The sequence below is a fragment of the Cygnus atratus genome, chromosome 1, assembly GCF_013377495.2.
Source record: "Cygnus atratus isolate AKBS03 ecotype Queensland, Australia chromosome 1, CAtr_DNAZoo_HiC_assembly, whole genome shotgun sequence".
NCBI lineage: Eukaryota > Metazoa > Chordata > Aves > Anseriformes > Anatidae > Cygnus > Cygnus atratus.
The window spans coordinates 89,626,490-89,650,930 of NC_066362.1; the positions used below are offsets into that span (position 1 = coordinate 89,626,490).

Consider the following 24,441-nt stretch of genomic DNA (forward strand, 5'->3'; position numbering starts at 1 on the left):
GGTTGGATACAAGGCTATCTATGCCCTGTGGTTGCCCTTTGAGCAAGCAATAAGCTTATGAATATACTCCTATACACACCTTAGTCAGGGGCTGTGTGACTTGTCTCTGATGCCAAACCAGTGAAATTCTCTGTTCCTGCTTGGTCCATATCTGTCATTATCAAATCTGGATGCACAAAGCTTTTATCTATTTATCTAACACAGTGGGTCATGTGAGTAAGGTAGTACTTTCTTTAGTAGGAAACTAGAAATCTAAAAGCATTTAAGCTAGTTGACCAAGGCTACACACAAAACCTCAGCTAGAACAAAACAATGAGTGGAAAACCCAAGATACTCCTTTAATTTTATAGTTAATCTGTGTAGAGACAGAACTCCATGTTCAAATAAATACTCATTTGGGTCCTTCCTTCTGCAAAAGCATTCTTCCCCTTCAGGTGAAATTGAGTTAATTAGTACAGAGACAGAAGAGGTAGAAGAATGCATTGCTACTAGAAGGGAAGACTGTTGCCAAAACTTACTTCATTCTCTTCAGAGTAATCGGGGCCAGAATTGATGTAGTGGCTTTCATTAAGGAAAAAGCTACACCTAATAAAGTTTAGATAAAATACATCCTCACAACTGATTCATGGGGCTGCCTTTGCTGAGAGGTTTTATATGTGCATTGAGGAGGGTTGTAGAGAGGGTTTTTCTTGGCAGATAGCCTCCAAATGTGAAATTAACTCCCATTAGCAACACAAAGGATGACACAATATCACTACTGCTTTCTTGCACTAATAGGGGCAGAATAAGACGCAGACACATTTCAGCCTTAGTTTTCCATGATTTTTCTCCAAATAGGGACAGGATTAAAAGCAATGTGAAAAATAATAATAATTATAACTATTTTCTCCCCATGTATTTGTTACTCAAAGCAGCTTATGTGCTTAGACAAATAAAATATGCAAAACCCAAAGCTAAACATCCTGGAAAATCACTAATGCCCAATGCAAACTCAGCCTAAAGCAGAATAGTAGTCCAGCAACAACCAGGCATCTAACCTCCTGACTGTATGTGTCCCTCTTTAACAAAATGCTAAAAATATAGCAGGGGAGAGGGTTGCAGAGCCAAATGCATTCGGAAAATGCATTCATGTGGCAGAAAGGGGAAGATGGACCAATGATTTTTGGGGGGTTTGATGCTGCACTTATTTTTAAAACTCATCTCTGCTGTAGAAAACCAGCTCCTATAGCCAGGACAGCTATAACCAAGCATCTTGTTTTAACCAGAGGCTTTATGAGGCAACACCACAGCCAGTGGCATGATGGTAAACCAAAAAAAAAATATAAATACACTCGGTTACTTGGAAACTATGAGAAGCTTGGAAAGGCCATTTTACAGGAGTTACACTGTGCAAAGACTGCTGCTTCAGGTGTGTATCCTTGCCTACTGCTGCTCACCTCACCTCCAAGCATGGGTCCCTGTCCCGCAGCACCACGCACCAGCAGCCTGTGCTGCCTGTTTGCAGAGCCATCTCGTGCCCGCTCCTCTGCCTGGGTCTGTGCTGCTGCTGTGACCACGACCCCACACACTCCCAATGAAGTTCACACCGCCTGATGGAGGATTAGACCCACAGGAAGCAATAAAATAAGCTTGCTGATCCCAGAATATCACAGGAAATTAACATATGACAATCTTTAACACGTTGTTTTAATAAATTATAATTTTGTGCTGTAGCTTCAAGACCACTGTGATATCTGAGATAGGACGCTGGGGGTGGTCTCTCCTCCGTTTCATAATGCCTTGTTTGCACGTTGCATGTTTTTCCCCTTCTTCTTTGTACTACCAAAACCTTAAAGCATTTGCAACAGCATCCCAGCATTCGTGAGCAGCAGCCATTTGGGTTGCAAGCTCCCAGGTCTGTCCGGTAAACTTATCTGAAAAACCCTTTACAACCAAGAAGAGAAACACGCTATCTTAACTATACACTTCACTAACAGGACATAAATTAGGTAACAACATGAAAAAGGGACACTAAAGCAGCCAGCCAACAAACACAGAGAGGAAAGGGTTGATGCTGGATCCTCATTAGGCTTCTAAGTAGTTTGTCATTAGCTGGCTTGTAAAACCTCAGAGATTTAATGAGAGAAAAATGTTTCTTTATGCTGAATGCCTCAGATCTCTTCTTTGGCGAGTGAAGTTTTAGGTTCCCCCTCCCCCCTTCGTTTCTCGAGAGGCTGCCAAGTTTTCCGAGGGCTAAAAGCAACAACTTTGTGTGCAACGTTACTTCATACTTCTGGTATTAATCTAATAGAAGGCTAGATAGGGAGGAGGGGGAAGGAGCAATGAAAGCTGGTTTCCTGCCATGCAGTGGGAAATCCATAGAAAATTCACATCTAGCACTGATTTTAACAGCTGGATGGCTGTGTTGGCTTTTCCCTGCCATAGGAACATGTAACTACATACTTTTTTGTTATAAAAATGAAACAGACATCAAGCAAAAGGAAAAATAAAAAGATGATTTGCAGTTGTAAATACCCCAATTAAACCGCCCTCTTCAAATAGTCAGGCTAAAAGCATCAACACCTTTTGCAAATCACCTTTTATTTTCATTAACATTGCGAAAAAGAGTGTTCACAGAAACTATAGGAGGAAGTCATCTTGCTGATAAATACCTCAAAAAACATTTGCACGGGAAGTGCTCCAGCGACCTGTTTAAAAAGAGGGTTTTAAGAATCACACCATCAGGACATTGAAATAAAACTCTGCAACAGAGATGAAAAATCATAGCAAAAATAGCATGTCACAAATAATTGCCATGGAAGTCAGAGAGAACCATCCTGTAGCAACTCAAGGCTGTATATAATATACCCCAAATAATTGTTAGTAGCACCTTCCTAAAGGACACAGCATACCAGTTGATAACTCCTTGTATTCAGCCCACATTCGCTGTTAATTTCTTTATTGGGAAGGGCTCGCCTATTTATTCTGACAATAATTGCTGGGAGGGTGATGGTCACAAGTGCAATTCTTTATCCTGATTATATTTAAAATGTTTTTTTTCCTCCTTCCATTCTTTTTGCTCAGGCTTTGCTCCACCTGTTTCTCACGCACCATATGGTTTGAATCATGGCATATTGCAGAAGTCAGGATTTTTTGATGCTAATGCAAAGAAAGCTTAATATGGTACACATGCTGAAAAGGAACCCTGTTTTGTAGATAAAACAGGGCTGTAGCATGTTCATGTGTGCTACATCTACTAGGTAGGATCCATACTGCAGGGTCTGATTTCTCCATTTTAGCAAATTATCTTGATTCTAATGCTTTATCTGCCCACTGGTGCGTGAGATCAACAGAGTGAACATGACAGCTGGTTTTTATGTCACTAGCTGCAGCCAGCCGTTATACTGAAAGTGTTAATAACCATTTTCATCGCTCCCAGGCTTGGATTAAGCAAACTGCAAGACTCAAAAGACTCTCAGGGGTAGTGATGGCAGAAAAAAAACAGAAGCTAACACCCAAAATACTGAGTAGAAGCTACGCAATATGAGCAGAGAGGCTTCTCTCGGGGCAGATAAGCACAGGGCTGGAACACTTGATAGCTATAGCTTGAAGTACGGATGGGCAGGAGAGAGCAAAAAAAAAACAGCCTTGAAGAGAAGTGAGAGAATGAGAAAAGTTGCAGTGGATATGACATTAGAAAGAAGTTTAAAAAGACTGAGCTTCCTAGGGGTTAGTGCTACTGAAAAGGCAGAGATGTCTCAGCAGAAAATTGTTTCCAGTTTCTTTATTCCATGTTCATAAAAAAACAGCATTTTGTGCGCATTTGTGTAAGTCAACAGGACCATTGCCATCGCTCCCTCTGTACTCCAAAAATTCCAGCTGGTATCAGGTTTTCCTTGTAATGGAAACAAGCTGGCAGAACTTCAAAACCTTGATAACAGCTTACACAAAGAAAGGACAACAATAGCCAGTTATACTTCAATATTAAAATGTTGTTCTCACCTCTTTTTTTTTGAAAAAAAAAGAGAAGTTGGATAGAATTTGGCAATGCGTAAACTGGTGCCACTCGAACCCAGCAGCAGCTCAGGAAGAGAACGCGAAGATGCAGCTGTACTGGAATTTGGTCAGGGAAGGGTATCTAACAGCTCAACTTTCGTCAAATGTGCCGTGGCCAGGGGATAGCAGCACCGTGAAATCCCTGAGCAGCTCAGTTAGACAGCTTTGAAACAACTGAGAAACTGAAATACGAGTTTTGAAAACTATGGTTTTATGAACATCTTATTTATTTCTTTATCAGAAGGCACAGAAATCACCCAGCCCCAATAACATTTTCTTAAGAGCACAAACTCTCTGAAGAACCTAGGAAACTGAGGGAAAAATTGTTAAATGAGTGGAAATAACCTTTGCTGGACAAATCCACTCCAAGCAATTCTCTCTTGGGCTTAATGTTGCATCTTTCCTTTTCTTCTTTTCTTTTTCCTTTTTTTTTTCCTTCCCTTTTTGACCACAGTAGGATTTTAGGTTCAGTTTAAAAACTATCCTCACTTCCCATGGCCTTTGTACTATGTTAAAGCCATGTGATCTGTGCCATTTCACATAGATTTAAGAATTACGCCGGGGTTTACAAGAGCCAGAAGCTATATAAATGAGACATTTTCACTCCTCTGAAAAAAAAAATGTTCCTCTTTTAAAAGTATTACAGTCCCTCATTTTTCCTTCCCTTTTCCTTCTTTTCCTGACCATATGCAAGTGAAGAAATGGCCTTTGTTAGTTTTTCTGGGCTGGCACGAAGCCCAAAGACCCAGCTGACAAAAACTTCAAGTCAGCAAATGCAATGGGAGGAACGTCCCTTTCAGAGCCCCCATTTCACAGCCTCGCTGTCACCGAGCATCTCAGTAGCTCCACACAGCAGAGCCTTGCAGGGCCCTTTGTTACAAGGTGAATCACTCTTTCTCTGCTCCTCGTGCTGAAGCAATTAGCTCTCCTTACCCACCGCAGGCGCAGCTGCCCAGAGTTTGAGTCCTGAGCTCTGGGGGAAGCTGATGGGATGGCAATGGCCCGAAATGAAGCTGCTATCAGTGGATTTGAGGGGTGACAACAAAGCTCGTTCGGCTCCTGTCTTTCCCACCCATGTCAGGCCTTTAACGTGCCATCACATATTCAGAGCACAGCAGCTTCACAAGGCTGCGTTAGCCTGGACAATGTATATCCAGCAAAAGGTCCCTGTTTTGAATACTTGGGTGCTGCTATTAATGCTAGCCCACTACTGGATCACTGAGTTTATACCAAAATTTCTGACAGAGCTGTCAAGTACCTCACAGAAGCTGGTTCCCAGTGGTCACTTAGTCAGAAAAACAGGTGCTGTGAACAGACTTAAGCGTCTCTCTTATTTATTGGTTGGATAAGATGAATTGTGTAATGTTTCCCCCCGAAAGTAATGCAGTAATTCATTTTCTTTTTGAGAAAATCAGGGATTCACCAGGTGGCACGGTGATTGCACTATAGCTTCACTGCAGAGAAGCGATTCATTCTGCAGTCAGAGCACTTCACAAAATGTAGGAATAAACACTGATTTCTCACATGCTTTTTTCTTTCCCTAGCCTACACAACAAGCGAACACTGTTCTTTCTGATCCTCCCCTTCCCTCAGCGGTCCTTTGGTATTTACCTCCTCTTATTTTGGATTTCCTGTCTGCACTCCAGGGAAAGGATTTTCCTGTGAGAAACAAATGTCACACTGCTGATTTATTTGGACGTCAACAGACAAAGTCTATCCTTCATGTGAAGCAAGTTCTCATCTACCTGTTACCAGAAGAGTACTAAGATTTTTTTATCCTTAGCCATTTTATTTGGTAATAGCTTTAGAGAATTAACTTTCTGGTCTCTAGCAGAGCTGCTATTTCTATGTATTAAACTGAGAAGGATGCAGCTGTTTCAGGTAATTGAAGGTAATTGAACTTAAGCTGAACTTAAAATTAAAACCAAACATCAAACATTTTGAAAGCATACCTACTTTCTGTAGGGTCCTCCGTAGCACGTGTCTTTTAGGTTACCCTATTTGATATTTTGCTCTGATAGGGGAAGAAAAACAAGTCTGAATCCTCCATATCTGTGCATGTGTACAGGGAACAGGGCATGGCCACTCAGCCAGAAGCACCCAGATACGGTGATACCGAACATACGCAGCAGCTTCTGAAATTTCAGAAGGTGGTTTTTCACAAGGGGCAATCTTCTTGGCAATTCACATGTAATTATTAATGGCAATGAAGGCTGTCAGTGGAACACGGGAGGAAAACGAGCTCACAGATGTAAGGATTTAAGACTTGCATCTGAGCAGTGAAAGCCCCAGGAGATGCACCTGCTCAGATGGTTGGAACCCCAAACTTGCTTCATCTCAAGCACAGATGAGAAGTTTTATCTTTCCCCAGCAACTAAAGAGACCAGTAAACTCCTAGCTTCCAAGCTGGACCTTTGTGAAGGCAGCCAAGCCCCCAGGCTGCTTGCTGGCAGGGTTTTGAGTTGCTGACAAAGGACAGAGGTGCCGTCTCTGGCTCTCCAGAGTCCGGAAGACACACCACCATTGTGCCGTAAAGATTAAAAAGTCATTTCCAAAATGTCACAGGGAAAGGTGTTCATGTGTGTGTATGCTCAAATGAAAGGTGTGCACGTAATGTTGAAACCTTTTCTTTGAATCTACGTAAGAGCAGCAGAGTGCAAAAGTCTAACTGAAGGATGTGATAGGATGTATTGCTTACTGCTTGTGTGATGAGATATATTGCTTGCATTTTATTTGAGAGCTTTTCAGTGTGTTTAGTACTTAAGACACTGAAAATGCCTCAGATGTCTTTGCTAGCCTCTTGTGGTACATTATAGGAGATGGTAGATGCTGGCTGCCATGATTGCAGCAGCACGACTGTGGCACACACCAGTTTGTGGCTTTGAATGGGTTGTACTATATGTCTGCAAGCCGTTATGGAGCATTGGGGACTATTTTGTGGCTTGTGGTATATGCAGAATGGGTGATTTGTAGACCTTTTGGGTCTAACCAGCTATTACCTCAGTGCTTGTGAGGCACCAGATTGGATGAGCCAGGAGGCTTGTTTCATCTACGATCTGTGGTATCTTATGCTGTTCACTATTTTTTTGCGGAAAAATAATAATTACCTTCATTGTATTCTCACTTTGAAAGCTAAAAACGTCTTTCTTACATATAAGAAAATCTTGTCTTACAAAAGTTTAGACGTTTAATTCTGGGTAATGCATGCTAGAAAGCTCTGAAAAGTCAGTACCCTGGCTGGTGCATCACCAGAGAGCTAGCTGAGGTTCAGAGGAATGCAATAAAATGATGTACAGCATAACTTCAAGTTTTGCCTTAAGCCCATTTGCTTTTCATTTTCTGCAACCTAAGTGTAAGAAGAATCTAAATCAACACTTAGCGATCACTCATGGGACTAATGCAAGTCAGACTCAGACAGCGCTTTAATAGAAGTCAGACTTGGTTGTACAGGAAATTATGTGGAGCCTGCAGACACTTTAAAGCCGGAGGAACTATCTATGGCAGGTGCTGTTTTAAGTGTTCTTTAACTTTGTCTCAGTTAGAACCCAAACCCAAACATTAGAAATTTCTTAATATTATGTTTATAAATAGGCTGCCAGAAGTCTTTTTTGAATAAAGCTGTAAGGGACGACCTTTCTGTCACAGACAGGCAACCTATTCACATGGTCAATCTAGTCAACAAAGCATACACTGTGCATAAAATCTGGACTCTTTTAGGTGACAAGATAGGTCTCTAGTTCAAGAGAGAGCATGTGAGACGCTGTAGTAATCAGAAAGATGTGTAAAGGTGAACAGTGGTCAAACTGACTGTGCGATCAAGTGAAAATGCAAACCTCCAAACCTAGCTGCAAGTCTCACTTCGCCAAATTCAGCTCTGGAACAAGTAAATACTCCTACATGGAAAGTGAGAGTAGGCTAGCTGGGCCTGGTTCTCATTTTATTCTGACCTAGCCTTTCCCTTCAACTTGCTGTTTGTTTATTTATATTTTCTGCACTGAAATCTGCAGTGGCATTCCTTAGAACAGATTGACTTGCCTAGCTACAGCTAGAAGCAGAGATCCCTGTTTCTTTGCCACTGCAGTAATGGGGAGATCCATCTGAGCGTTGCCACATTCTGAGCTGAGCATTGCCCAATAGCTCTGCATCACTGCTCTCTGGCAGATGGACAGGTGTTGGAACCTGGCATTGTTATTTTTCTAAAACAAAACCTTTTTATTTCAGAGCAGCTCCATAACACCCATTTCCTTGTACCTGGAGCAGGTAGCACTTCGCTTGCTTGCTTGCTTTGAGCTCCAGGTGCCTGACTCTTGTAAAGTCTCTCAGCTTTTATTCAATCAGGCAGCAAGTATTTCTTTTGTTGGGACTTTCTTGACGTGTGCTGCTCCGATGTTTTTTCTGGTTTCTCTCCTATGTGAACAATATTCAGCCACCTGCACCTTAACGCAGCCTGTTATCAAACCCTCCGCCCATGCCACATGCATTCTTAAACAGCTCTGCATGTACCCTTATTGTTGGGGTGGTGGCTCCCATTGTTCGAGCTATCTATTCCGTAAAGCCTAATTGCACTTTGCACTTGACTCAAATGAAGGGTGGTTGTTACACCCACTACCTTCAGCAAGACTTCATGCAACTGCCAGCATCACAACGTGTGTGTTTTTAGTACCCGGACAAACCATTGCAAGTATGTCCCGCAGAAGTGCTCAAGAGGACACTAACCACTGACAACAACTTTTGTGTGTGTTCCTATAAGACTTCTGGAGCTGCTGACCTTCTTCTATCTTCCTATAGTAACGAAGCCCATATTTAAATGCACCAGCTCCTTTTTCCTTGGCAAAGGTAGTACCATCTCTTCCACTCTTCCTCTTGCCCTTTAAATCACATTCCTCTCCCCAGCTAATTCTCTCCTCCAGTTAAATCCACCCATGTGCTGTTCTTTTTGCTGGAAGAGCTGAATTTTCTATAACTGTAGGTGCAAAACTTTGTGAAACACAGCTCTACACATTTCAAATTTAACTGGTATTGCCGGCTAGCCTTAATGTGGTAAGAAAATGTACCCAGTGTATTTAGGTGGGATTTTTTTGTTTGTTTGTTTTACCTTTCAGTCAAAACCATCATTTTTGTCACTGAGTGGAAGCTGTTTTCATACTGGAGAGGTCTTGGCCATCGGACACCTGTGTTCAAGTTCCTCCCCTATCCATCTGAGAGGGTCTGGGGTTAAAACACTCTGCTCTAAGTTAAACACAATTAGCACTGTAAGATGGGATGCATCCTGTGTCAGGCAGTGTCTGATACCACAAAACAAACGTTCTCAAATTAAAACATCCCATTAGAGTCCAAATAGTAACAATAGGGTTGACAAGAAAAATATGTATGTAAAAATCAGTAGCATTTCAAACAGTTCTCCTTTCACTCCAGAAAGAAGTAAACAAATTTTAAAACCTCCAGATCTTCTAAGGAGCGAGCATTGTACTCCAGTAGTAACAGAATTGCAGCACTAACAGCAACAGGATGCTCACGATAGCATCCTGGCCTAGAACAGAGATGTCCTTTCTCTGACACAGGAAATTTATCAGCTTTGGAGCTTTTCCACTTAAAACAGAGAGACTTGCGTGAACGCTGCTTGCCAAAACCTGCTCCATGGAGCACACAAAGGAACAGTGTGTCATGGAAATAAATGAGCCGCTTCCTTGCACAAGGGTAGAGGTATTCCTTCAGCCCGGCAGTCATGCCCTGGCAGGAACCTCACCTGGCACCTATTTTTGTCAGCCAACAGGTCATAACCCTGAGGCAGCTCAGAGAAGACTCGAGGCAGCTGTTCCCAGTAACAACGTACAGTGAATGCAGAGGCAGGCTTTGGAAATCCCATGGAAGGTTCCTCTGATGAGTGATGAGCCGATTACAAAAGTGTTCAAGTACTTCTGGGAAGTAGCAGATCCCACAACTGGTCCATCCCAGGAAATTGCCTCATCGTTGGGCAAAACAGTTTTGCTCCCTCTTGCTTTATCTGCCCTTGGCTTGATGAGTCTGCCTTCCTTTCCTGGCCAGATCATGACTCCACGTCAACAGGTGAGGCAGAGGGTGTCTCCGTGCCAGCTTGTACCCTGGATAAACCAATTACCCAGCACACGCAGAGTAAATTTGAACTGCCTCAGGCAGGGGAGGAAACTCACGCTGCACTGATACCCCTCACTTCCTGGATGAGAGGTGGGCATTGCCACAACTCAGATGAGAACAGCAAATCCCCTGTGTACAAAAAGACAACGTAGGTGCCTGAGCCCAAGTCACGAATCCTGATTGCAAATCATTCCTTATTTCAAAGCCGTGAGCATGCACTAGGCATAGGAGAGCCCAGGAACTTTTGTCATGTTCATGTCAACTGCTTTTCCTTGGCCATTTGCGCTCTCCGGTAGACTATGAAGCACCTATTTGGACACCTGGACCAGGACTGTGACATCCAGTATTTGCACTGGGTAATCAAAAGTTAGGCATATTGTAACTCTGTGCTCCCATGTACAAGCTGCCGTAACAGCTTGCGCTGCAGTGCAGGTCTGCAAAGGATTTGCACAGGTGACTGCCAGCTGGGAACTTTCTAAATTTCAAGTGCTCAGTTCTCTTTTAACAAGATTTTTTAAAATACACCTTGATATATTTCTAACAGAAAGTTCAAAGAAGTATGGAAATGATATCACAAGGAAGTTTCAGAATTTAGCAGAGAGCTCTGATCCCTGGGGTTAATGATGAGAAATGCTCATGAGCCATTGTCACATCTCTGCTTTAAGCAGGAGGTACCAGTGCTTCCTTCTGAAAAGGCTCAAAGATTTTGTGCCACAAGCATGTATGTTTCCGACCCTATGTTCAATAGCCTTTGGTGAAACGTTTGGTGAATTCAGCCCGCAGCAAGCGTCCCATTTGCTGAAAAAAATGATCCTCAACTTCTGAAGTTTATCAAATACTAAACAAATGGAGAACTAAAGCAGCTTCAAAGGCCAGGGGGAGTGAGAGCAGCGTGGTGGAGGTGAGCTACCTGACAGTGTGAAACCATCCCAGTATTTGTACCTGCTCTTTCTGTAACAACATAGCGCTCCTCAAGGAATAACTGACAGTGCAGGAATGTTCACTAAGCTTTAAAAAGAGGACAGAAAATTGAGCAGAGGGAGCTTTTGCCATTCAATCACACACGAGCCAGCAGAAGAGAGGAGGTAAAAGAACTGGCTGCTTTACCTCATCAACACATCATCCCTGTAATTATCCATGCCCTCTGCAACCTCTTACTACACCAGCTGGCCCGAGAAACATCAGCATCTCCTTAAAGCTGGAACACAGAGAGTCCCCATCAACAAACGGTGTGAGCTCACCTTCACAGCACCACGGTAATCCTTCACGCAAGTGACCTGCGCTGCTCCAGTTCAGCCGTCAGTTTCCGAAAGCTGGGGCCAGGATTCGGGACTTGGTAGATGAAGACATTACTGAATCTCCTCCGGCTCAGAGCACACACTGAAGCTGCTGGAAGGCAGAATAATCACAGAGAGGGAGCCAAGTCACAGATATTGTATGGAGTCTATTTGGAGGCTTGGCCTCAATTAGCATATAAATGAAGTGATACACGCAGCCGCGGCTTGCCAGAAAATGAGACAGAATAATCTCCCCAATTTGGCAGCTCTCTAGAGCATTTAGTTTGTGAATGAAGAGCCAGGCACTCTTTGAAGCCAAGCTGGGCCCACAGCTTACAGCCAATTGACTTTACATGGCAAAAACAGGTTTTGGAAAGCACTGAGGCACACCAGCACTTTTTTTTTTCTGCTCTTAAACTAAGTTTCTATTATAGGAGAGTGACTTTGAAGTTACTCATCACAGTTCCACGAGACCGATAGCATTTCACCTCTTGCATGCACAGGCCCCGAGGAGATGTGGTACGGACTTCCTGCTGCAGAGTCCTGGCCATTAACAGAGTGCTTGATTTTATTCCAAGTGAAGGAGAAGGAACTGAAAGTTCACAGGAAAAATGATATGGAGGAGATGTGACCACGTAGCTGCTGAGCTTAGACAGACAGAAAACTTACTTACTTACAGATCTTTATTTGGATAAAGAGTGAGGAGACAAAAATAGAAACAAAGACTTTCAAAACTAGCGCACGAGCATAGAGGGAATGAGTAGTTGTATTTATCAGTATAGCATATGCAATCCTTTTAAGGTTTTTCTATTAAGACCGAGGGAAGGCGGCTTGTATTTTTGTGCAAATGCCTTTCACATTCACTAGAGTTTAGTTTTGCTTCTTTAAATATTTTCAATTGTCAGGGGCTCAGCTCAGACGCAAAAGCAAGGAAATGTAAGCACAAAGGCATGCAGATTTTTCCAAGAGCAGTGCAGTCTTGCTTCTATAGCTACATAATCTACTTTGGGGAGGATCACATTTCTAGGAGAGAAAGCAAAACAGATTTAAACATAGGTAAAATGTAAAAGGAAATCAGTACCAGGCTAAGATGGTCTTGTTTTTCTTTCTTTCGACATTTTAAATCTACTCTGGGTTAAGTACACTGACTTGAAAAAATAAATCAATTTCTCCATTTGCATTAGCAGCCACAGTCAAGCCTACACGTAGCTGTATCTTCTGTTTTCCATCCTGGGATGAAGGTTTCTCTTCATTAAAAGCTTGGAGTTACAGAAACATCTTACAGATCTCAAGGAGGTTTTTGAATTAAAAAACTCTTTACATCCCTCAGCTAGCCTGTGTCTCCTTTATGCACTGAGTTAGTCCCTACCCCTCATTCTTAAGCTCCAATTTAGTGTTTTGCTACGATGCTGTAGCAGCTGCAGCCTGGCACTGTGCAGGTGGCTTGTTCTCTGCAGATGCTCTGGGCTGGCTCCTCAGCACGTGTGGGTGAGGTACTTCACTCCTGTGCTCGTGCCCAGTTTGCCTTTTAGGCATCTGAACACACAGGTTCCTGTAAAAATCCGCAGTCAGCACCTTGTCCCAGAGTTGCTTCAACAGTCAGCCAGGTAAGGTCCTGTCTGCTGTTCACAGATAGGAGAGCCATGAGCTGAATAACTCTTTCTACCACGTGAAATAGTCAAACAGCTTCAGCAGAAAGCAGGAATGAGTCTCGTCTACTGCTTGAGCAAGAGCTGGGAATTTTAATGACTTGGTTCAAAGAAATATGCGACATCCGACTTCATTCAGTGAGGAAAATTTTGACTGATGTCACAAGAGAAGGAAGATCGAAATATAGTCTTCAAAAAGCCCCCCCTTGCCCATTTCGTTAATGTTCCCCACCCCCAGGCAATCTGCTTTCCTGGTGAGGCATTTCTGGCACAGCTATTGTGCGAAGGGTGGTTTCTGAGATTGCATCCTGGAAAATATCCCATTCAAGTTTCAACAGGGGAGAAGTATTTCATTGAGGAATTAGTGTTTAACCCTCCCTAACAAACAAGGAGCAAAGTGGTTCATCAAAAATGAATATAGCAGAATGAAATAATCCCATGACTCAGGGTTGAACCAGAGTTATGATGCGAATCTGCTAATGACTCCAACTTGCATCTGTTTAAATTAAAGGGCAAAACTGCTCTAATCTTGTTGGGTCTTGCATATTCTGACAACAAGACCTGAACTGGAAGGGCAACATAATTTTCCAGTTGTCTCCACACTTTGCTTTCTTGTGGTCAGCACCTAAGAGTGGCTCTGGCAAAATTGAGGACTGCTTCCCCAAATTTTTGCTTTGTAAATGTATTTCTTGCCAGTGCTTCTAGGCATAAAACATCACCTTCAAAAATCATGAACTTGTTATGACCATGACCCATAGTTTGGAAATTACAGCTTATTATGAACTGAAGATACCAGCTTTGTCCTGAACTCACAAAACATCCTGCACAAATCTTGTCTCTCCCTTTTTTTTTTCCTCTCCCCCCTTGAACTCAAAAATCTAAAAAGCAAAGCAACAGAGGTTAATAGAGTAGGAATAATGGCAATCCATGGAGCTTTGCTTTGGTTTGTGTCATCTCAGCACTTGGAGGCCCCAGCTCCCTTCACAGGTCAGGAGTGCTCCAGGGACTGGCTCTGTTCAGCCAAACCCTTCTCTGTGCCTGCAGCAGAACGGGACCGAGCAGCACAAGCATCATTTTACAGGCTTAACCTACCTGCCCCGAATGATGTAAGTAACAAGCCACAAAGGAAGGCCAGTAGGGAGCCTGGTACTCCTCATGGGCTCCATTACCGAGCACGTGGCCGATGACCTTGACCGCTGTAGACGTAGCCTGGGGATGCGCACGCCTCACTGTTGTTACGCCGTGGCCGAGTGCCACCAAGCCTCTCTCGTCTGACGTGATTTCCAGCCTCTGGCTCACCCCGCTTGTAATTGCTTGCTCTGCTCCGCAAGGGCAGGGAAGCAGCAGAGGCATGCTAGCAGGATTCACGCCACCTTCCCGGGAACCTCTGCTGTGGTGTTTTTAATGAGCCTCCCCGTACCTAACACTTGTAGAAATGAGTTTGGAGAAAGATCAGGAATAAGGCTGATTTCTCCTTCAGAAGGAATAAATGCACAAAACCTAAGATCTCAGCTAAGCTAACAACCTTCCGCGAGGTTCCGCATACAATGCAGAGACCAGCTGCAAAATAACAGTTGGATTTCAGCTATAAACAGCCTGAGGTTTACAGAGGGTTTATATATCTATTTTGGTGAAGTTATTTATCCTACAGGAAAAATGCTATTTGTAAGTCACAGTGGGGAGGGGAGGAGAGGAGGAAAGGAAGTCCTTGCTTGTGTTGTTAGAAAAAGCTTCGCTTCTAGATTGGGACAGGGACTCTAAAATTAACATTTTGCAAAGCCACAAGTTTGGACAGTGTCCAGGGAGATCATGCCTTTTTTTTTTTTTTCTTTTAAATAAAAGATCTTACAGCCATCAAGATACTTAAAGCTACTTTCCTGCGTTTTAAAAGCACACCCTGTTTTTAGCTTCCTGGCTGGGGGTGGGGGGAAAAAGACACAAACTACAACCCAAGGTAAATAAGAATAGCATGTGTTTTAAGGTCTGTATGAGGCAGTGAGGCAAACGGAGTGAAAAATGGAATATAAAGAAGAGAAAAAAACAGACTGCCCTGGTGGAAGACTGAGAAGATTCATATTAAAAGCTGTTAAGAAAGAAAAATCTACAAAAAGCTGTAATATTTGTGCAGCCTGAATACAAACTGCATACTTTACATGACTGAATTTCACAACTGAAGCTGCTGTGTACGGGTGAAGTAGACACTGAAACAAGAGTGGCTCTAATGGAAAGCGACTTCCAAATGAAAACAAGTGATATCTGTCATCTTTATCTGCTGTAAAACAAACAAATACTAAAAACATGTTATTTCTTCACGCTATCCTATTTCGTTCCTCAAAGAAGTCCAGCAGACTCTTTTGGTTTCTATAAAAACATTTCAAGTGAAAACCAAAAGATGATGGAGCACTTGTTTTTTGTTCCGAGATTTCTCCCAAACACGAACATCGACAAAGCGGTCTGGAAACCTAATCATGAGTTACAGGCGCCCTCACAACACCAAAACAGGAAACATTTCCAGAAGCCCTCAAGCCTGCAGGATCCAGGGTAACTAGCACAGCTCCACTGAAGGACCTTATTCACCCCTTACAGAGATGGCATTTGGGGCTCCAGGAGCCATAAATTTAAAGTTTTAGACTATGCCAACCATTGACTTTGTCAGTTACCTCATTTCCTCTCCCACCCATTCCATACTCATCTACTTTTTCTAATATTTTCAGTCAGATTCAACAGTAACACAATAGTAGTGAGGCAGTAATAATGAAAAAATAGAGTATCCTTTGCTCAACATATCCTGAAAAGATGCTGTCACCTCAGCCAGACAAAAAAGCCAACCATCTATCCACAACAGAGGATGCAGATACCAGTAAGTATGTATTCCCCCTTCTGTAAGGTGTTGTGAATCACCACATTATAAACATATACGTCGTCCCCAGGCAAAATTATACCACAATTAAAACTATCAGCATGTCTTATACTTCACCTTGGACCTTAATGAGGAACACCAAGATGTATTTCTTCCTCATACCGTAGAGCTTTGCATGGTAATTATAGAATTTAATTTGCAGTGTGCAGATGTTCAAGTTTAAGTAGCACGTTTTGGCTTTATGACAGCCAGTGACCGATAAAAGTCCTGTAGGGTTTTTGCTCCCAGATCCCAAACAGCAGGCGGGACAGCCTCTCTGCCAGAGGCAGGGATGCTCAGAGGAACTCTGGCTCACAGGAGTTCTCCACTCAGTGAGTTCCCCAGCTCGGCACCACAACAAGAGGCCAAAACAAAATCACAGAGGTTGTGTTTTTGCAATGAAGGTATAAAGAGCTTCACTGGCCAAGTAAGGCTTTTCCCCTATCTTATCCATTACTCAGTATTGTCATTTCTTTTGCACATTTAGATTCCTTTTCTTCAGAAGCTGTTAATCTACAGTGCATTTTCTACTTTTGAAGTGCCCACGCAAAGGTAGGCATGTAGTTTTACTGTTTGAGGAATTCAGCTGGGGGACTGCTGAGCAAGAGCTCTAAGCCTTCTGCTTTGCAAGATAACATTTTAATGTTGAATTTGTATCTTTGATTTTTGGGAATGATCTAAGAGATAAGATTTGCATCTCAAGAACTCAATATTCCTTTAACATTAGCTTACACTAAAATTGAAAATCTAATCTTGTGTCCTTTTTCCTTTCAATTCCAGATATTATTTGCTCCTGTATTTAGTCACAAGTGAACTATTTTATGTATTAAACAATAAATATCATATATATAGATTTCTTTGCCTTGCTATTTCTGTCATTAGTATTATACACCATAATTAATAATTTAACCCTGGAGCACAGTCTGCACTCCTACTTCATGAAATCTGATGCACAAAAAAATCTTTTCTTACTCATTTCTATTGCTAATATTGAACATTAGTGTAAAAGAGCAACAAATTTATTTACAGAAATTAACAGGTATGTGGGAACTAAAAGCACAAATTCAGATTAAATTCAACAAACCATTTTAGTCCCAATACAAAAGAGCACAAAACTCAAATCAACTACTGAATCAGTTTTTTTCTTTTTTTCCGCCCCTTAGAGAATAAACTTAAATAGGTGGTTTGAAAATTTTAAAAGAAAACATTTTCTTCACCATTAACACAGTATTTTGCTCGTTCATCTTGATGGACTTTGAACGAATGTTAGCGGAGTATCGAAACAAAGGCAAACCGTGCAAGTTTTTAGATTCACTTTCCAGAAGGCAAATTAATGACTTTAACAGTGCCTGGGTCATTCAGAGTCCATCAGAGTCACATTTGAGGAGGATGCAGTTCCATGTCAGTCTCACCTGCAGCAAACTTCTCCGATTTTTACTGTCTGTAGGCAGGAACCCCTCGGACAACCAGCTGGATCGGACACTCAGGGAAGGGCGATGACCATGCAGGGACTGTGCAGTGGAGTTTTGGCCCCAGAGAAAAGTCAACATGGACGAGTTGTGTTCAGTTTGCAGGATCTGACATTGCATGTGGTTTAGCTGAATGTCAAATGTTATCTTTTATCTCCAAACATGAGCTCAAAGCGTATCCTGCCGGGTCTGGAAAACTTGGTAAAGCAATAGGACATGCAATCAGGGATTTATCTGATACAGACAACTCCCATTTTCTAGACATGGCTGCAAGGATTGTACACGGAGAAACATCCGGCTTTTTCTTTTTCTTTTTCTTTTCTAAAAGAGTAGCAAGTTTTCTACTTCTCGTTGTCCTTTTAGAGGTTAATCAAAAAATTAGACTTCACCATTACAATTTTCATGTAAAGTCTTTCTTTTCATTGGTTAGCATTTCTAATGCTCCATGCCTGAAGTTAGGTTGTTAAAACAAATTTAGTTCATGGATTATGATATATCCACATATCTTTTAAATATAAGTTTCTACTTATTGTTAAATTTCAGAAAATATTTTAGCAGGATGTAACCAGTATCAAAACATGACTTGATTTTTCCACAGACTGCTCTGTACTTTCTTTCAATTTGAAATAATGAATGAGTAAATGTACATGTTAAAACTAATGTAAACCTTTTAAAAGCTTAATCTCAGGTGATTTGTCTGAGAGAACTGCAAGCTTTCAAAGTTGTGGTAACAACCTGGGCAATATTCAGCTCCCTTGCCTGAACAGCAGTGTAAATATGAACTAGATATTGATTTAAGAATTATTATGGATCTGTACCAGTCTGAGTATGGAACTCAACCCTTATCATCAGTGTAATAGAATAGAGTCAGAATAATGTTCTTTCTCTTCACAAAATATTTTCTTATTCTGTTTAGATTTTGGCAATTAACAAAATGTATTTTAATTTGTCTGGAACATTTTTGATATCTTGGTAGGAAGCCAAAAGTCTTTTCTGTGAACATCTGGCCCTCAAGTGTAACATCTGGAAAAGCTAGCATTTTAAAGTCTTGCTACACTTCACTTTGTCTTTCATTTGTGGTAAGTAAGAAACAATCTAGATTTGCAGAAAAAAATTGCATAAAATCACCATTTAACCGAACTTCTAATTTTGATACCCAAAACAAAAGCAAAGGCTAGAATTTTCTCTCAATTCAGCCAGAATAAACAAGTCATTCAAAAAGGCTGAGATTTTCTTTGTGTTGTAAGAGTTGAAAGCATTATAATGCTCCCATTACTACAGCACCCACAGTGACAGTAATGAAATTCAAAGACTGACAATTTCTATGTCAGCAGTGATGTCAACAGAATTATTCCCAGAAACTAAAAGATGAAGAATTGGATTTGAAATATTCCAGTCAGTATGTTCTAAACTAACTGTGGGCTTGGACCTCTGAATCTGCGTATTCAACACACAGAACTGCTCAGAAGGCTTTGGTTTTTAGACTGCCTTGAGTACTTCCCTCTGAAAACCCAGATCCTGCGTGGTGTCTGAAAAGTGGGAAGACAACACGAGTCAATCACTTCACTAAACTGTGCCGTGCAACGTCAGCCTGAGCCTGCTGGAAGGGCTGTGTTGAGGGTCACTCATGATCCACATGCAGGTTTAGGCCACGGTACTCTAAATTTTAAACAGCTGTTTCCATTGCCAAGGGAAGGATGGGGTAGCTGCACCAACCTGGGGACCTACCGCAGGAGGATACCTTCCTTGGGGGATCAGTTTCCTCATGTGCCCCCTTAGCCTTTCACATCATGTACCTATAAGCCAACTGTGACACCAATAAGCCTTTGGAGAAGGGAGAACAGAGTATTTGGGAGCTATGTCACGATAAACCTTTTTGTTTCCTTCCTGAGCTGTTAGACACACATCCCCCCAGCCCATGCCACAGGGCAAACCTGGCCCAAGAGGGCTTTTAATTCCCTGAGTGGAAGTGGCAACATGAGGTGGCTCCAGGCTGCTGCGGGCCCTGGCAACCTATGCCATGAATGGGCTGTGGAGGAGGCCCGAACCCTACATATGGGATTAGTGGGTGCTGAGAGACCCCAACCACCTGCTGCAGTGACTGCGCTGCTGTGGCATTAGCCAGCACTTCTGCAAAGAAGGGAACGGCCGAGTCCTTCACCAAAGCAGTGCTCCTGCTCCAGGCTGCTTGCCCGGGGAAAGCCTTTCCCTGCCTTCCCGGCCACTTAGGTGGGCAGGGTGCCCCAGGCACTCAGACAGACCATAAAAATCCCCGGCAGACATCCTGTGGAAGCCTTGGGTTTTCTGGCCAGCTGGCATGGAGACACAGAGAAGGTAAGGAGATGGAGTGAGAAGCTATGTTAGAAATATCAGTGTTTTAAGATACCTAAAAGGAAGAATTAATTTTAAAATGAAAACCAGGTCTTGCGTAAGCTAAGAACTGTTCCTACGCAAAAATCATCTGTCAGCAGAAATAGCCTCAGAAATGTTTCTATTGATTAACATCCTAAATTGGCTGCAGGCCTTATGCAGGTTTATCCTAAATTCTTATCAAATTGAAAAAACTCTTTAATGGTCATACATATATATGTTTAAATCAACACAGAAGCTGACATTCCTAGAGGTTGAGAGGTTTCAGGCAAAGGTTCTGCTTGCAGACGCTGGGGATCTCGATTTTTGTTTGGCACCAGAGAAGCCTAAGCTAAACTCCATGAGCAGACAATTCCATGCAGTGCCAGACCAAATTCAGGCATCCCAGAGTCCATCCTCAATCTTTTCTTAATCTTGCTTTATTACTGAAGAAAGGTAACAGATTAAACACTCTCCTTCAGTCTGCTAACTCCCTGTGCTGGTCACAGGACTGTTTAAATTCACAAACCAAATCGTCTCAGAAACCCTCCTCAAATTTTACCTAATGAAGTAAAATAATCACATACCTATGCCAGATGAGTCAGCACATACACATAATCCTTTCCAAGCAGATGTAGTGGCTTGCCAAAAAGACATGCTCTGTTTTAGGTAAACTTTACTGCTTATTACAGACAGGCACATACATAATTATCAAAACTGATGACATTGGAAAGATGAGCTGGTGATGTAATTACTTCTGGATACAAGTTACTCTGCGAGGGATGGAAGATTACTTTTTTCCCCCATGCCATTACTTTCTCCTCAACCACATCATACACCCTCTTGGAAAGACTGCTACAGCCTATATATTCCCTTGGCCGATTTACCACCTGTGGCTGCAGCAGCATTCCGGCATGAAGCAGCAGCACTTCAAGCCATGCGTTCAATGGATCATCATAATTTGTTTTCAACACGACCTATTAAAACAAAGCATTGCTTTACAAGAATCGCATCACATGCTTCATTGCCTTCTCTGAAACAAGCCGAGGTAATTGCAAAGTATCTTGCATTGATGACTACTCAACACGTAGGTCTGAAAGGAGAAACGAGTCTGAGATGTATTCAGGACGGAAATACAGAGAGCAGCGGCTGTGTAATCAGAGCTGTTTTTCTTATATGAAAAAAAGATTACTCAACCAGTGCTGACTGTTTAAGAAGCAAAAAAGAACTTCCAGGAGCAAATGAGCAATACATTCAGCTGCACATTGTTGCACTCCAGTGGTGAGGAGTGAAGTTTTTACTACTAATTGCCTAATTATGCAATTTGCCCCTCAAGTATAGCAAACCATTTGCAAGGACAATTCAGAGATGGAGCCATTTCCCTACAGCTGAGACACAGCAGGAGATTTATTATGCTCTTGTACATCAGACATTTCCACAACGTTGTGTGAAGTTGTACATACATCCAAGAGGTCTCAACTAGGGTAGCGTCATTTTTTTTGCCTGATATTATAAAGCTGCATATTCCTCCTTGAGTTAGCGGACTAACAGCAATGCAAGTTTTGATTTCCAAAGGTTACTAAAGGACTTAGTTATATATTCTGTTTAGCCTGTATTTCAAATAATTAACCCCGATCTTTAAAAGCCACACCAAGCTACAAAACGAATAGCCCAAGAACCTACACAGTTAAAACTCTTGCAAATTTTTGAGCCTGCACCTCTTTGCTGTCTACTCCACTCTTAAAATATCCTTTGATGGTCATTAGATCCACTGCTTGCATGCCAGGAAGAGATGTGCAAGACAGATGTCACTTGTTTCTTAATGTTTTTTCAAGGGCTTAGGAAAAGCAGAGAATATTTTGAGTTTTGGCATAAAGAGCGAGAGCTCACAGCTGAGACTCTAGGGCTAGATTTGACATCTCCAAGTCTTCACAACCAGCCACAGAAGAGCAACGCTGCAGGACTTGACTGGTCTTAATTAGGGTTTCCCAGACAAGTTGCATGCTTCAAATATTACCAGTACACAGACTGTGCCAACGACCATCTCTTTCTGCTTGTGCATGAAGCACAGAGCCCAGAGCTGCTGCCGTTACCAGTGGCAATACTGAAGTACGTTGGTTTTGGGGACCCTGCTTCCCAGTGAGGATCTAGCATCAGCGATGAAGAGTGCTGAGGTGGGGGAGTGCAGGTGGAGCTCCAGCGGGAAGGCACAGGATGTACGTGGGATGGTGGTGCTGGCTGATAACTGGTGTAAGAGCTACCTGGAAGCACCAAGCCAGGGGTTTCCTGCGCTTCATGCACCAGCACCGTAAGAGCAACTGCAGGTGACAGAAAGTTCATTCCTTGCACCGGATCAACATAATAACAACAAGAAAGTAAATACCAGCAAAGCAATTGTGAGCAAAGCTTTGATTATGGCAGAGAACGTTGGAGCTGTGCATTGTGCAGCAATACAGTAAGAGCACTCCCTGCCTGTGAACCCAAAGGCTTTTCACTTCCCATGCAAAATAATGACAGCCTGTGACAAAGGCCAACACCTTTGGCTAGCTGCAATTTTGTCCAACAGAGTAGCATGGGAACAAAGAAGAAAGCTAAAAATAAAGCACAACATTAAAAAAAAAAAAAAAAGAGGAATTTAAACCTGTAACTTAGTTTGTGTTCATTTACCAGATCAGAATATTAATTATTTTCAAATATTTGGAGACTGCCAAGTATTTGTAGGAGCATTTGTGGCTCCTAAAACACTAATATCAACAGGATTATTAAATCTGGAATGCCCAGTTAAGTTCATTTATTTTCTTCCCCTAATGTTCTCTGCAGAGTGTTTCAGTCATGGAGTGGGGGGATAGAAATAGCAGCATCAGGATTACTAAGCCAAGTCCTGAGAAAGAATAGCAAATAATCCAAAAAAATACTAAGCAAACTATGCATACCAGATAGAAATGACTAATGCCACGTGCATCTGGAGGAAATGAGAGTTAATTTGAAATAATGAGATAGCCAAGCAGGGCCAACTTCACAGTCAGTATTTGCGGTGGCCAGCACTCAGAGCAGTCAGAAGATATGTCCATATTTGTGTGCTCGATTTTTCGGCTGTCGCTGCAGCCCTGCATAATTAATCCTATCACATCCCCGCTCCTCCAGACGCATTGCCTAATATGTAAATACAAATTGCTGCATTTCTTCTCGTCTCTTCCCCATCCAAACCACAGATATCTCCTTCATGCAGTGTATTATTAAAACTTCTATGAAGGCAAAAGTTAATAACTAGTTTCTCCACGGGAAAACATTTTGTGCCACAAAGGGATTTATTATCTGAAGTCAGACAGGCTGCGAAGTTTGCTGATGAGAAACAAGCCCTCTGCCACATTCAACTGTTTTGACAACTGTTAAATGCAAGCAAAGACACACTTGAAATACCTAGTCTGAAACAAGATAAGATGAATACTTTACATTAGAAGATTTCTTGTACTAACAGCTTTTTTTGTTGTTGTTCGCCTGTATTAGTGACAGCAGCAGAACAGCATTTGATACAGATGAAAGTTGAATTGGAGTTTTAACCTTTAACTTGAGTCAGACGTGATTCATAGCTCAAACTATGTCATTCCTATCTGTACTTGCTTACTTGATAATAAATAATGGACCCCTTAAATAATGCCTAACCAGAGTGGGATTCACAGCCTTTTGGTTACGTGCTGTCAGTGCAAACCTAGGACACGGCATGGACAAAAAAAGCTGTCAGTGCTGAATGAGGAGGGGTCATTAAGCACACCACAGAGCGCCAGCCAAATTCACAGCAGGACAAACACACAAGTCTGCGCTCAGCAACAGGGGCATCTCTCCTGGCTTCCAGCCTGAAGCCACCCCCATTTTCCTCCACGGCTTTTTCCTTTTGGGCAGCAACATGGCCGGATTGGCCCGAGGAGGCAGGCTGGAGGCTCAAAGCCCGCTTCAGCTCGTGCATGGAAACCCCAGCAGCGAGACTCACCCAATGTGATGACAGCTCTCCAGAACCCCTCCAGATGTTCCTCAAGGAGGCAGCAGACTGGGAAAGAAGCTCGAGAACATCTCAGTGCACAGACTCATCATACAACCCTTGTAAATATAATAACGCCCTAGGAACGTGATAGGAAAGGATGATACACAACCAGAACGGAACCTCTTTGTAGGCAGCTTGCCAATAACCTACACGATAGCTTGTGCAAGGTGAATAGTGAAAAGAGGAAAAATACATTTGTTTTTAAAGGCCGGGAGCAAGTCTTTGGGAAAGAATAATACTAATGAGAAGCATCTATTTTAACGTATTATACAGCATTTTATAGATGGGCGGAGAACACCATTCCATCCTCAGATAAACCCATGGCATAACAGCAATCCACCAGACTAAAGTTGAGATGTACCTTTTTTTTTTTTTTTCTTTTTACTGTGTCGATTTCTTTAAATCTGGCTTCCAGGCTTAGCTGGCCAAATGGGCATATTTCCTTGATACTGACCTCTGATATCTCCTGAATATAATTACATGTTCAAGCCCAAGCAATTGCAAGCAGAGTCAAGCACTTGCAAGCAGTCAGTTACAGCAAACAGAGCTGTGAATGTCTGTGTTTATGCGATTTGTCTCTCTAAAGGCGATGGTAGGATGCCAGTACACT

At 42.3% G+C, this 24,441-nt stretch overlaps 1 protein-coding gene across 17 annotated transcripts in view; it reads right to left on the reverse strand.

Moving 5' to 3' along the window:
* The window catches only part of PHLDB2 (pleckstrin homology like domain family B member 2), a 113,176-nt gene that overhangs the window by 69,476 nt on the left and 19,259 nt on the right, over positions 1 to 24,441 (reverse strand). For 3 of the 17 annotated variants that reach the window (XM_050708326.1, XM_050708330.1, XM_050708327.1), the window contains exon 2: positions 11,391 to 11,538. The gene's annotated coding sequence lies outside the window, so the exon portion shown is untranslated. The other 14 variants (XM_035540747.2, XM_050708324.1, XM_035540728.2 and 11 more) reach the window with 14 other exon arrangements.